The sequence below is a fragment of the Heliangelus exortis genome, chromosome 1 (genome assembly GCF_036169615.1).
Source record: "Heliangelus exortis chromosome 1, bHelExo1.hap1, whole genome shotgun sequence".
Taxonomy (NCBI): domain Eukaryota; kingdom Metazoa; phylum Chordata; class Aves; order Apodiformes; family Trochilidae; genus Heliangelus; species Heliangelus exortis.
In genome coordinates, this window is record NC_092422.1 from 39,778,942 (window position 1) to 39,794,055 (window position 15,114).

A 15,114-nucleotide genomic window follows, 5' to 3' on the forward strand; every position below is an offset into this window, starting at 1 on the left:
GCTTTTCAGGTGTATGTTGTGGGCTTTGTTTATTTTAAAGTACTTCTCAAAAGTGGGTTTGTGCTTAACAAAAGACAAATTACTGGCTGTTAAAAAGAGAAGACCCAAGCAATTGGGAGTTGTAGAAAAGATTTCTGTTGTTTAAAAAGGACACCCAATTGTAACTAAAACATTTATTTTATGAAAGGAAGTGCCAACAAAGAAGTAATTTTAAAGGGCAAAATTTTCTAGAATCACAAAAAAAGAGAACTAATGAGAAAGCTATATTAAATACAATGAACTTTTTGAGTCAAAGTCTGTTTCTTTTGTTTCCTTGATCCTTTTTTTCTTCTTTACAGAAGTACTTGGGCTGAATAGATTGGCTGTACTTCTCTTAGAAGAAAAAAAATCCCCCCAAACAACAAAACAAAAGAGAAGTTCCATAAAACTGCTAATTCAAAGAAATACTTCCCTGTGGCATACTTCTTGGTTTCCTGGGATTTATACAGAGAAATGTAGTCCTACTACGGTCAGTATAGCTGACAAAAATATTGACTTTATGCAATACCCCTCTTTACTTTTTTTCAGTTCAACGTGAGAGGGAGTTGTACTTCTCTATATAATCAAGACATGACATCCCCAGAGACCTGGACATTACAGGTTTACATTGCTCATCCAAGCATCCTGTAATTCAGATGTTGCAAGATCACCATTGTTCTGAGACTAACTGCAGGCATCCTACACATCTCAACAGCCAGAGTTTTACATCATGTCAGACCTCATGAGAAGGACCTGTTCAGCACAATGATGTAACATTGCTGCAAGGGCTGATAGAACAGAGTAGAGGACTCTGTGACCAGCACTACCAACTTTATTTGCAGAACAGACCTGGGTGTGTGCTCATAGGTGAAGAAGCCTCATCTTTCTCCTCAGACAGGTTTCAGAGTTCAGATGCAGACTTTCACTGAAGCCTTCCTGGCAAAAAAATACTTCCTCTAGCCCAGTCCTCACCCTGTACTTGCAGATTAAGATATATGACCACATTCTGAAATAAAAGAGATCTAGAAGGAAAACTTGAATAATGGAGTTCTCTGCTCTGGGTGGTCACTGTTTAGCTCACTTTCTGGCTCTGTTCTGGATTGCTCCAATTAGCTCTACTTGAATTAATACCCGAGCATTGATCAGTGGATATTTAATCTCATGGATGTCTCTCAAAAGGTAGTGCACAAAAAGTCTGTCTCATAGGGAGCTTTCTTCAGCCTCAGCTGTTCTTCAGCTTTATCCCAGGAAACTTTGCATATTTCATAGCAGGCAGCACAGTTTCTTCAGTTTCCTGCTATGGCAATGACAGCATCTTTGCTGAGTTGCAGCAAAGTCCTTCCACTGCTTAAACAGTTTAAGTTTTCAAGACATACAAAATGCATTGATTAGTGCCAGACCAGTAGAAACACCACTCCGGGCTCAGAGGAACTCCAGAACAGAGTGCATGGTGTGGACACAACATGTTTGCTCATCCTAAGTACTATAGATGCAAGATTCTTTATTCTGCTTGCAGGGATGGGTATTGGTCCTTTGTCTTTTATTCACCAGTATTGATCTAACCAGACTTTTCTGTAAGCTCAACACTGGAGTTTTGATTACTGGTGATAAATAATACCTTGAAAAAGTGTAGGAAAAAGGCCAAGGCTTGTATGACTTGTTTGGGAAGCAGAGTAAGGCAGAATCACTAAAGAGCTGGAAAACAGTAAGACAGGGTTAGATTAGGAGATGGATGTACTAGCAAGCAAAAAAAGCACTCAGAAGAAGGTCTGCACCATTAGTGCGTTCCTACTTATAACTGTGTATAAATGTGGTTTCCTTTCCTTCTAATTTGAAAGAAAAGAGGGCATACTACTTGCTAGTATCATATTGCTATTCTTGTGTAATAAAGGCACTTCACAGTATCTTTATGCTGTTATAGAGTAATGGATGTACCATCTCTGAGAATTATGAAATCACCACTTCAACAAAGTGCAACACTACTGCTGTGAAAAGTTTGTAAACATGATAGTTCACTCTGAATTGATGCAAATGACTTCTGTGTTCATTATGGAAATCTCTATGTATATCTTAATTCATATATCAAACTTTGGTAGTTCATAAATCTATCAGTTCATAAATTCCTCAGTGCTTTTCAAGCCTTCAGAGAAGTAGTCTAACTACATTCCTGAATTAAGATTTTGAAGTCATTAGGGTAGGAACATGTGAGGAAAAAACACATTTAGAGCTATAATGAGAGTAAAGGAGTGTTTTAAGTCAATTATAAATAAGCACAGTTTATTAGAAACAACAGAACTTCATACAGAACAAAAATACAGATTGTAACAATGCAGCAATTAGGGGATTACCTCTAAACAAAAGATAACTTTTAGCTCTTGTTCACAAAATATAGGAATTGTGATTAGAAATTAAGGAATTTTCATAGTGTCCTTGTAGGTTTCTCTAGGCAAAATTACACTTGCAATTGGTATATATTGGTATATATTGGTTCACTATCAGTAGCATTCAGTATTCCATAACCAACTGAAATTTAAAACAGCTCTCCAGATGAGAGAGAATAATTCTGACACCACAGGTGCTTAACTGTACATTCATAGTTTACCTACCTTTCCCATCCCAGAGAGACAACCCTGATTCTGTAGGTATGACAATGGTACCAGTAATGCCACTCACAGACATACCTCAGGAAGCTCTTCACTGACTACCTGATGTATAATGAGTGTATTGTTGTAGTACAGAGCTCAGCACTGGCTGAGCCTGTCCAGGAGCCTGGATAAATACATGGATTTCTGCCCCATACCCACAGAGTATGGTGTAGTCACTCTCTGAGAGCTGCAAGATAAACAGGAGAGGAACTATAAATTCTCTTTTAGAGGCAGACATTTTAAAATGCACATAACCATCTGAAGATGCAATTAGGTAATGCAACAAGGTAGTTAGTAGGATTTTCACAGGCATCTACATGCCTAACTTTCATTGCATAAGATTGCTAGAATTGTAACGAGTACCCATCTGTATCATCATAGTTTTAAAAATCTGGTGCATGGAGTTTAAAGATCCACGTCTACTGGTAAATTTAGCAGTGCCTGGAAATATTCCTAAGATCTGTTACAGCAGTTTCTGACAAGATTTTGCCTCATTCAACCAGCACCCTACAAAGAATTTGTGTTTTCAGTCTGGACAGTTTGCAAACAGCTACCCTTCCTGGGAGAAAAAAAGCACCATATTAGCAGAGGTATAAGCGTTACATGCCAGAGGGTTGCAGTTCCCAGGAACTCACCTACCCACCTTAAGTTTACTTAAATGGCTGTAATATAAATGGACTTGTGCAAAGGATCACATAGGAAGCTTGTGGCAGAGCCAGTGATTCTGCTAGAGCCTAGAGAGCCTAACTCAAAATATAATTATAAAATAAAACCACAATAAAACTTGTTTCTAAAAATGCAGCAATTTTTAATACTAGAAAATATTCTGCTACCACCAGGGAAAGAAAGAGATTTTAGACAACCAATGTAGAAGACATACCCAGAAAGATCTTGTGATTAACAGAGAAACATTGCTTAAAGAAGTTTCAAAATTACATTTCTACAGACGTACTTATCGCAGACAAGGATGGTAGAATGAAACTGGGCAGTGTTAGAATCCATTTATTTAAGTGCCTGCAGTTACCATTTCAAGGCAAATGAAGCAATAATAAATACAGAGCATTTGAAAGAAAGATAATCTGTATCCACTGCATTTTAATAAACAGTAACCACAAAAATCAATGCAGGCACATTGGATCTGTTTTTCTATTAGTTTTCCTATTACTGTTCTCTCTTTCTCTTCTTTCGCCTCCCTTTTCTATCTATTACTTGATGGAATGATCTGTAGTTCCTATTATTTTGGTCTCTGAACCTCTATTTTAATTTTTCTTTCAAAAGATGACTTTTTCTCACATGTAGTATCAGTACTACTAATCCTAAGACCTAGCAAACAGTGTATATCCTAATTTATTTTCTTTTGCAATCAATAGGTCAGAACTGCTTCTTGCTAATTTTAATGAGTATTAGGGTGACTGAGAAGGATGACACTTCCCACCATGAAATCTGAGAAGGAGATTGTGGATCACTGATGAAAGTCAGATAAATTTAAAGAATATACTCTGACATCACCCAATTTTAAAAACTTTGATAGGTTAGTAGCAGATTGGATTTTACAGATATTTACAAACCCCACAATTATTTATCCAGACAATAGAGAAGATTTCACTAAAGTCAGCATTTATTGGAAAGTGTAACTACTTTTCCCTGACTGTCAGATCAGCCACTGAAATGGAAGCATAATAAAGCTATTCGGAGAAAATACTAAAAAAAAAAAAAAAAGGTCTAATATAAAGCACATTTTTTATTCCTATGTAGAAATGAGAAAGAAAACTTTGGCTGCTAGGTAGAAAATAAAAGTAGACTAAAATTATTTAGAGTGATTTTCAGTCAAATAGGTATCTGCTTTTAAAGAGTGAGCCAGATGTCTCCAGAAATGATTTGTTACATTCTAAAGTAGTTGCCTAAGTGAGAAGGATTAAATCATCTTCTGGACAGATCTGTCTCTCTTAACTACAGAGGATGCAGTTCTTGACATTTAACTCTTATACAGCCAGAGGCATGTGGATGTATCCCATCCTAAAGAACAAAGGTAGGATGTTAGAGTGACAAATAAAAGAAGATGTCAGACCATCCTCTCAACTACTGCCCCACAGGAGGGAATGGCTGGAAATGGGATGACCTTATTTGTCAGGTAGATGAAAGCATCCTAAGGCCAGTGAAAATTCAAATGATCCCTTGTGAAATACAGGTGGGTCAGTTCTGAGCTGGCACTGAGGTTATGCCTAAACCCAAGGAATTAATGTCGGTTTGGCTTTGAATCCAGTCAAAACACCAGCACAGATGAAACAATTTTCATTATCATCCTAACAAATACATTTTTATATTATTTATTACGGTGTCATCTGAGAATAAGGTAAAAGTGGAAATCAAATGTTCTAGAATTTTACAGAATAACAAAAGGACCTTCTCCAAAGGGCTTTCAGCCTCATTAATAGATGTACAAAATAAGGGAAAAGGTTATGACCCAAAAATGCAGGCAATGATCATGTAACTTCCTAAACTAACTTGGTGAATTTTGTTTGAAGGAGATTGCTTTAACACAAAGAGAAAAGAAAAAAAGTAAAATGAGACCTGAATGGGAAAAAAGTTTGTTGGGCATCTATTGTATGCTGATGCAATGAAAAAGCATGGAAATGGTGAATTGCTACAGGAAAACAACCACATATGTCATCATACTCTATGAGCTGCCACCTTTTTTTTTATTGAGTTTTTTCTTTTAACTTCCTCAAAGTCATGTGAAGGTAAAAAAATGGAATCATAACACAGAGCTCTCTGATTAAGTCCAGAGGAAGGCCACAAAATTTATCAGAGGACTGGAGCACCTCTCCTATGAAGACAGGCTGAGAAAGTTGTGGTTCAGCCTGGAGAAGAGAAGACCTTAGAGCAGCCTTCCAGGGGCCTACAGGAAAGCTGAGGGGGGACTTTTTACACGGTGTGTAGCAATAGGACAAGGAGTAAGGGGTTTAAACTGAAAGAGGTTAGATTTAGGCTTGATATAAGGAAGAAATTCTTCACTGTAAAGGTTGTGAGACACTGGAACAGGTTGCCCAGGAAGTTGTAGATGCTTCATCCCTGGAGGTGTTCAAGGCCAAGCTGGATCAGGCTTCAAGCAAGCTGGTTTAAAGAAGGTGTACCTGGCCATGGCATGGGGCTTAGAACTAGATGACCTTTAAGGTTCCTTCCAAGACAAACCATCCTATGATTCTATGAGTCTGTTATTTGAGTGCCTCTGGAATATGTGTGAGATGGTTTCCTCACAAAAAATTAATTTTAAAGGGAAATTTAGAGAAGGATGACACAAGTAAGTCCCACTATATATAGTTGTCAGTGTAAAAGTTTGGGTCTCCTATGTCTTTGTAACCTCATCAGCTTCAACTTCCATATGTTAGTTTGTACTCTATGTTGATATTTCAACAAATGACCTGTATCACAGCTGTGGTAGGCAGATTATTACATATAAATTAACACCGTTAATGTCAAGTAGTCAAGGTTCAGTGCTGACCATCATTTCATATTATGTCATGTAAAGGCTTCAAATATCATGTCCCTGTGTTGCCTGTTTTCACTGACAACCAAGTATCCTAAGCACTGTCGCATTTTGTCAGTTCAGCAGATCCAAAGCCATCCATCACTGCTGCTATTTCTGTCATATGCACTTAACTTCAGCATCAGCCAGCAGTCTGCAGTCTTGGTTACTGATCAGTATCATCACAACTGTCAGATGGGGAGCAAAATTTTTATTCCTCCAAGAGTTGGTTAGTGTAATGTTTAATATAGATACTTTCTTTAACAAGTTCTCCACACCGTGTTTGATATTTGAGAATGGGAATGCTTCCAGCATGAACTTTCATAATTAATTTAGATTTCTAACATCTCTGTCAACATTTTAAACATCAATATTCAGCGGTCCAAGGGTGTTTTGTTTCTTCCTAAAGAGTCACCATCCAAAACAAATGTTCTGTTTGAAATCAAGAGAATGAGTCAAAGAAATTCCACAGTCTGAAACACAACTGGTTTCAAAGACACATAAAAAAACCCATGGAAAGTTCACCAAAGTATTGATACTACCGTTTATACTGATTTCAAAGTTAAGATTCTTTTTTTCATTTTGTTGTGAAGATGAATGAAAATTATTTAGGAAAGTACCTGAACAAAGTTTAAATCCCTTTTGTCTCAGAACAACATGTAACAACCTTCTTGAATAGGATATAAACAGACCTACTAAAAAGCAGTTTGAACTGCTGCTTATTTTTTTCAGAGGTATCTTTTTACAAAAAGCCTTCTCTTCAAACTCCTTTGAAAAAAATCAATGAAATTTTAAAGGGGAAGACTGACTCAGACCACAGACCAACTGGATTTATTTAAAACAGGATTCCTGTACTGTGGAAGGGTACTAGTATTGATAAAAAAACCACCAGAAAGTGTTATGTAGTTCTGCACAAAGCCAAAACCTGCCAGTGGGTAAGGTGCTATTCACACTCATGATCTGCAGGCATAAAGCCCAAATATCAGAATTCTAAGACATTAAAAAGAAAACACTCTTTACATGTCCTGAGATTTAAATAGGTCTAATGATTTCTTAGATTTTTTTTTCACAGTTTCGTTGTTGTAAGTAAAAAATTTATTTAACAAAATCCAGTTGTTAAAAAACTAGTAGGGCTGCCCATAAATGAAATTCTAAATGGAATTACTGTCAAAGTTTCAATTTAAGCAATGCTGCCTCTGATGCCTGAAGGGTCCGTGTGCATGTACATGGTGCATCTATGTATACACATACACATTAAGTAAACATTGAATAAGCATATATTATTGAAATTCAAAGGAAAAAGAGGAAAAAGCAGACATCATGAGCTCTGAAGATCTGATTCCTTAATCAAGACAAAGAATATATGACTGCTAGATAGATTTATTCATTTACTGTATCTGTGGATCTCAGAAATGGTTGCTCTTTTTTTTCAATATAATAATAGAATTTTGTAATATAACAACAGAATTTTATATTTTCTCACATTCTTCATTTTAAATTGGAGAAGAACTATTTATTTTCACAATAGACAGCTGTTATTTCTCAGTAGAATGTTTGAACTGTGATATTTGCCATTAAAAAACCCCATTAATATGAGCTGAAATTAAAAGAAACTAGGGAAATAAAATGAAATATATCCGAATCCTTGCCATTTCTCTCACTGGATTTACTTTTCTAATATGATAAAATTTAAAATTATTTCAGAAGAAAAATCAGAGAAAAAAAATCCCTGAATCCTTTTTTTATAGTTACTTCTAATGCTACAATAATTAACTTTCAAATAATGGTACATTAGTTAATCGCCATATTGCAATGGAATTTCCATGGATACACATATAATGTGGATATTAATAATAAGTTAGTTCATCATGATTAATCTTTTAACAATTAAAATGAAGTGAATGAATGAATGCCCGATTAGTAGCAAAGGAAGATGTGCAATTATGTCCTTTCTGTACTAAACATTTTTGCCAAAGAATTTTTTTTATTCCAAGAACAAAAAGAGATGATAGGTAAAAGCTAATGGTATGAATATTTTTAATTTCTGATCATGTAAATCTAAAATACATTGGCACATATGAGAACACTAAGAGTTGTCACTTGATTTAATTAGAAAACATGGCTATTAATATAAAATAAGATGGGATCAATAGAGGGTGAAAAACATACTTTTATACAGTAAACTGAATAATTCCATCCACTTTTTTTTTTTTTTTTTTTCTTTTTTCTCAGTGAGTAATTGTGAAAATGTTGGACTCTGGAAATTTGACAGATAGGTCACAAAAAGCAGTGGTATTTTGTTGTTCCAAAACTAGTTATCCAAAACACAAATCATTTTACAGTAGTTAGAAAATGAAAGTTATCTAATTCATTGCTTAGATTGCATAAGGTATACAGAACCATAAAAACACATAGATGTCTACTGAGGTATTGAGTTAGAATGTAGGCTTTTCATCCCAAATCGTGATGAGGTTCTCCCTGTTTATCTTGTGCTTAACCTGGAGGCTCCACCCAGAGCTCAGGGTAGTTAATTGTGGAAAATTCACAGTTTCACGTCAAGGATGGATCCTAAATGTCACATCAGCCTGGTAGTCTATTTATTGGAAGGAGTTGAATGCTAACATTACCAACTACTGAATAACCTTAGTTGTGGAAAAACTTCAGTCAAGAGGAAGCATTTCTACACCACTACCTTCAGTGCTTTTCTCTTCTGAGAGTACTGAGGCTACTTGGCACTATAGTGTGAAGAGAAATTATTCCAGTGCTCTTCTTTTCACCTCTTGCAATGTCAATTGGAAGTATGTCTCACTGAGAACAGGTCTCTTAAATGTAAATGACTCTTTTTTTTTCCTCCATCTTATATGTATACTGACAAAATAATTTTTAAAATCTGAATTTGTTTCTTTAATTCTAATGATCGATAATTAATTAAAAAAAAAAATCTTCTGGGAGCTATTTTCAGCCACCGAAATTTCAAGTTCAGTAAGGAAAAATATGTCCTGATAATCACAAACATTTCAAGATCAGCCTTTATAAATGTCTCAGCTTTTAATGCTTTCTGATATTAACAGTTTTTCACAGAAGGATACTATAATACGCATTTTGTGACTACATTTGTTGTCTGCAGTTTTTGCAGGAGACAATCTTCACGTTTGTATGAATGTATTATTAATATTTAGATGAATATATTTTGGTCTTATTTAAGTAAGTCAAGTGCTACAGTTACATTTTCTAACAATAAGACACAGTGAACACAAGAACATAGTGACATTGACCTCAGTGCTCAGAATGCCACCATACAGTCCAAGCAGACACAATCAAACAACTCTATCAGTTGTTTCTTTATCATTTATTATTTTTCTAGAGTATGTCCATCTGATCCATATTTAGATTGATGATTATGTCTATCACTCTACAGTATCAGAAAAAAAAAAGGAATTTCATTAGGTGTTTACTTTCCAACGATGAATTATGGCTCTCAGCATTGGGTAGGGAATAGTGCTATGGTAGAAGAAACATACATGGTGGTTTATTTTCTGAAGTATTTAAAATGCTCAGTTTCATCTCAGCAAAAGCTAGAAAAATAACAACATACAATGAGACAAAATGACCATAGAAGGAAAATGAGCCTGAAGTATCTTGTGCGTATATTAGAATGGTATTGAATTTACTTCAACAGCATTAATTCATTTTTGACAGATGAAGTATCGTGCTATCAATAAAAGTGCAATTACTATTAATAATACCTTATGTTCCTAGACAAACTTTCATCCAAAGGTCTCACATGAGCATCGTGACTGCCATTTTTTAAAATGACAAACCAGGCTTTACTAAGAAGCCAATTTTTCAAAAGAATTTCCTCTTTACCCGGTGACCATTTCTATGACTCCAGCAGCACAAACCAGCATATACATTATGTGGAAGCCAGGCCAGAAAACATTGCAGAATAAGCCTGATTGCACACCAGATTCTGCCTGAAGTTTCAGGACTCTGGTTTCTGCTGAAGTTTCTGTGCAACATTTAGTTATTATGCATAATAGAAATCCCAGGAGCAAAGCCAGCAGCTTCTTCACCACTAGGAGAAGCAGGAACATGCTAAGGACAGATGGAATGATTGGAGAATGGTGAGCAAGTGGTAAGGCCATCTATTAACATTTGTTATCTTCAGGAGTCTCTGTGAAGGTGTTGAGTAGTGTCTCAATTTTACTGATAGGAACAGAAGCACAGGATGGTCTATATGGCTGGCCCTGAGCTCTTCCTCAAGCTGATCATACCTGGTTGTATCCAAGCCAGCACTGAACCAGAAACAGCACAGACTGTTTTGTCATCTATGTAGGCATATCATGTAGTGAGAATCACAAGTCACCAGGTGTCGCCGATAATGAACTGGGAGCTTAGGCCCAGCTGTGCCCAATAATTAGGGCCTGCCCCAGCCGGAAATGGGTGGGGCTGAAGGGCAAAATAAAAGGCATGCTCCCAGAAGCAGAGAGAAGATGCCGAGAGATGCCTGGGGAGAGAGACCTCCTGAGAAGAACCGTGTCCCCGAGAGAAGGGCTCGCCACAACAATATCATATGATTTTCCCAGTTGTAAGCACTAAAGCAGTAATTTAAAGGCAAGTCTCCAGTGGCTCTGTGCACTGTACAACATCATGTGTGTTTTTCCAAGTAGATTTTTCATATTTCCAAGGGAAATTGACAAGTAGGTCTTGGAAGTAATAAAATATGACTTGACAAACTCATTGGTATTTGGGAGGAAAAGGTACTCAGGATCAACAGCAGTCTTACACAGACTATTACTATTTCAGTTACTGTTTCAGTCAGACTTCAGGTGGGTTTTTTTTGGTTGGTTTGTTTTTGGTTTTTTTTTGGTGTGAAAAGTTAACTTCAAGCAAGTTAACTTCAGCCATTTTGAAATTTTCTGTCTGCTGATACCTGAATTTGGTAGAAAACCTAAATGAGTTTTTACTCTAATCACAGCAAAACTGAGAATTTAGGATTTTCAAACTGAAGAAAAAGATCTATATTAGGAGTACTTAACCAAAATCTAAGTTAAAGTTTTCATGTGAGTGGGATGTCCTAGTTTTATCTATGTTTCTATAGCAACTAGCTAATTATTCTATCTCTTCTTCCCCTGACCTTGCGTGCACAGGAACTTTTTTTTTTTTTGTATATAGTATCTACTCACAATCCAAGAAATATGGAGAGATAGCATAATTGTTTAATGGTGCCAACTTGTTGTTCTGAACTATTTTTGCAAACTAAAATTTCACTTACATCTTTACCATAAAGCAAATCAAAGGATTTGCACGTAAAATAGTCAAATCAATCTCAGTTTTGAAGCACATTCCCAGAATGCTTTTTAAGACATTGCCTGAAATAGTAATGGTAATGACAATGATGCACCTTCTGATTTTACATAGATCTTCATTTTGAATCATCTTTTCAAAATCACCATGATTTTAAGTCAGAAAAAGCATTTCTAATTTCCAACTTCCTTCTTTTAAAGCTTGAGAGTTTACTTACTTATTTCCTCACTTTTTCTGGGGAAAAAACTCAGGTCACCCCTCTTAGTCTCTGGTGTAGATTTAGTGGAGGAAAAAGAAGGTTTTAGTGGATTCTCCTTTCTTTGGCAATGATCTTCCTTCTTGGTTACCTGCAGATCCTAGCAGGCTCCCTGCTATGGTAGCAGAATTTACATGGCACAGCACTTGGCTCTGCTGCTTTGCACTCTTTTAAAGTCTCTTGAGAAAAGAGTGCAGATGTTCTTAATGAGATATGTTTGGCATCCGGTGTATACACAAGGAAGCAGAAAACTATGAAGTTTCCTGCTATCAATCAACAAGAGGCCTTGATAAAGCTGTTGCAGAGAGCCTGGCTTGCTCAAGCCTGCCTAATGTCATGGAAGTGCAAGCCATTTTATCACTGACTCATTGTGAGCCTCCCTTTGGAGGACTTTTGGGACAAGTTTGCTTTTTAGATTTTCATTAGCAGTTAAACATTAGGGATATGATCACTTTTCTTCTTGATCAACTGCTCGGTCCTGAGTTTTTATTTGCTTTCCTTAACTAACAGACACTGCAAAATGTGATGAATAAAGTTAAGAATTACACCTACTTAGACTAAATTAGAATTTAGCTTAAAATGTAATAGTGCTCATGAAGAACTTCAAAATTATCTGACAGAAAAGAGGGGACTGTTGTTCTAGTTCTTTAATTGGAAGCCCATATGCTTAGCTGAGGGGTTTAAGAGGAAAGAGGAAAGTTCTCTTAACTGAGAAATTCTCCTTTCTTTCCCCTTCCAGACTCCCACTGGGGGAAAGAGAAGAAGGAAAGGGAATAGATATCCTATGTCTTATTTACATATAAGACAGATATTTGCTGGACAACATCCCTCCTCCTGGGATATCAATGTGGAGTGAGAAACAAATGCTCAATTGATTGTGCAACAGCCTCTTCTCTGCTCAGATGCTGCTACCAAAACGTGAAGCGAGATCGTAAATGGTGGCAGAAAAGGCTTAGTTGTTGAAAGGCTACTTGTTGAAAATGTCTAACATTTATATACACTTTTTGTTAAATTAAAATGTTCAGGCTATCCATCTCTACTGGATGCCACAAAGTAATAAGGTGCCCTCATTTACCAGTCTGACCTATCTGTTCCATGCGGGGCTCTAATTATATGTCTGGGAGGGAGAAGAAAATGCCCTCCTTTGAAATTTACCTCGGATTTTTTAATTTTACTTCACAGATCCTCCTTATAATGTGTTCCTGTGGCTTTGTTGGGTGAAATGATACTTACTTTAAGAATATCATGCCAAGTTAGTGACATTTCCTTGAAGTTGTCTGCCTCCCTGCACAGATAATGAAACATTTCATCAGCTTCCCCACAGGAAACTGATCTTAACTTTTAACCTTTTTTTTTTTTTTTTTTTTTTTTCCTGCTAGGACAAACCAAAGAAGAAAACACCTTTTTTAGTGTTTATTCAATCTAAACATTAACTTGCCTTTCTGAAAAGTTTCACAGCTTTCAGCTCCACACAATCCAGATTTAAAAGCAAACAAAGTCTGACTATTTAGGGAAGGACAGAAAAGTAACTGTCTCATGCTGCATTTGCAAACAGGTAAAAGCTGATTTCAGTTCTGTTGTCAAATAATTTCTATGTATTTCATTTCAAGTGTTGCTTTTGGGACATTCTTACATGAAAAGTTTGCAAAGCTATAAATTCATTTGTAATTTTGTGATGTAAATGGAATTCATTACAAAAATTGAATAATTTGAAGAAACTAGTTTTAGTCAAAAGATTACATACCTGTAATGTAAGACGTATCTTTGGTACACAATGACATATAGGTTCTATAAGCAAGAGCTTTCCAATCAGGGTAAAATGTTTAAAAATCTATGTCATCAGTCAAAGAGATGTCATGAGCTTAGTGAAGAAATTGGTGATGAGACTGTATGGATACTGGCCATACTAGGTTACCATAGAGGTTTCTTATGACCTTAAAATCCATTGATCCAAGGATTAATGCAGTTATAGGTGATTCAGAAAACTTGAGAAATCACACACACTCAGATGAGACATACTCATTCCTAGATTGTCTCAAATACAATGAAAATGGCTTAAATTAAAAATCCTTTAGGTTGGTTTTCTTTGTACCTGCATGGAACTGAAATTATTCCATCAGAGTGAAAGAAAGTAATTATTAGCAGAGTTAAAGTTGTCTTCATAGATTTCTTACCCTCTTTCTCACTGTATATTTATCCAACTGTTGAACTGATAGAAAGCCACTGCTGGACCTGTAATCCTGCATTTTGGCTCTTTTATCATTCTGAAATTTAAAGAAAACAGTTACATGGTTTGAGAGCATTAAGACTTAGGTTTTCCTATTCCCATTTTGGTTGTCATCATTTTAAGTTTATAATGCCATTCTTGCTATTCCTATGGCTTTTGCCACTATAATTATCTGCAACACCTCTATTAAAAACCAAGGTATCCATTTAGCTAATGACAGGGAGGCAGTAATCGTGTAGGATAAATCTTTCTTCCCATATTCTCATTTATGGTCTTGAAGACTTGTCTGTTTTACTAACTTTTGCAGTGCCTTGTTCAGACTGATTTTTATTTCTTGACTTTTATTACTTGACCACTTAGAAAGTTTTATAATTTTTCTATGCTTTCGTCCACATTTTTCTTTGCATTTTCTTTATATCTCTCTTAACACAGATATTCATGCCAGTAGGTCAAGCTCATCCTTTTTAGAATTCAACGGCCTTCCCATAGTAATACCAAATTTCCTCTCTGTTTTCATCCCTTAACTTTGCAGACCAGTTGGTTTTATTCACATTTTACTGAATTTTAGGAAGCATCTCCAATTGAAATCCGTAGCTTGTTTTACTAGACTGCTTGCTTTATCTTTCAACCTGACTGAATTTCTGATTACTTTATAAAAGTTATAGACCAGCTATTCTATCAAATACTAATTACTTTCAAATTTGCATGTAAAATAGAACGATCTCTTGCTAATTCTTTTGCTACTTGGTGAATAAATTTGCTAGGTAACACATTTAGGAGCAGCTGATATCTGCTAATATCAATAGCATTTATTCTCTCATTTGTGTATGAGAAATACATTTTTCCTGTAACACTGTTGCAGGAAAAATTTATTTCTCCAGCAGCATTACAAAGGTCACACAATCAAATCTGTCCCTGCAAGTCTACAACAAAAATCCAATGATATGTAATTGTAACTTTTGCTTAAGTAAACTTTGAATAAAATGTGTATCTTCCTCATACAATAAATTATGTATATGGAAACAGTAAATCAAATATTTACAAGCATTAAGTCATCTCTGAGGTTATAACACCTAGTCCTGTACTTTTCTGTATTTATCCATGAATGTAAGATGTTATTTTATGTATCTTAGAG

The 15,114-nt window shown here is 35.8% G+C and overlaps 1 long non-coding RNA gene across 1 annotated transcript in view; it reads right to left on the reverse strand.

Annotated features, from left to right (window-relative positions):
* LOC139791815 (uncharacterized) overlaps positions 1-15,114 on the reverse strand; it is a 70,705-nt gene that overhangs the window by 32,376 nt on the left and 23,215 nt on the right. Inside the window, exon 2 of the long non-coding RNA XR_011724032.1 lies at positions 2,700-2,850. This is a non-coding gene — a long non-coding RNA (uncharacterized lncRNA). The remainder of the gene's footprint in view (positions 1-2,699; positions 2,851-15,114) is intronic.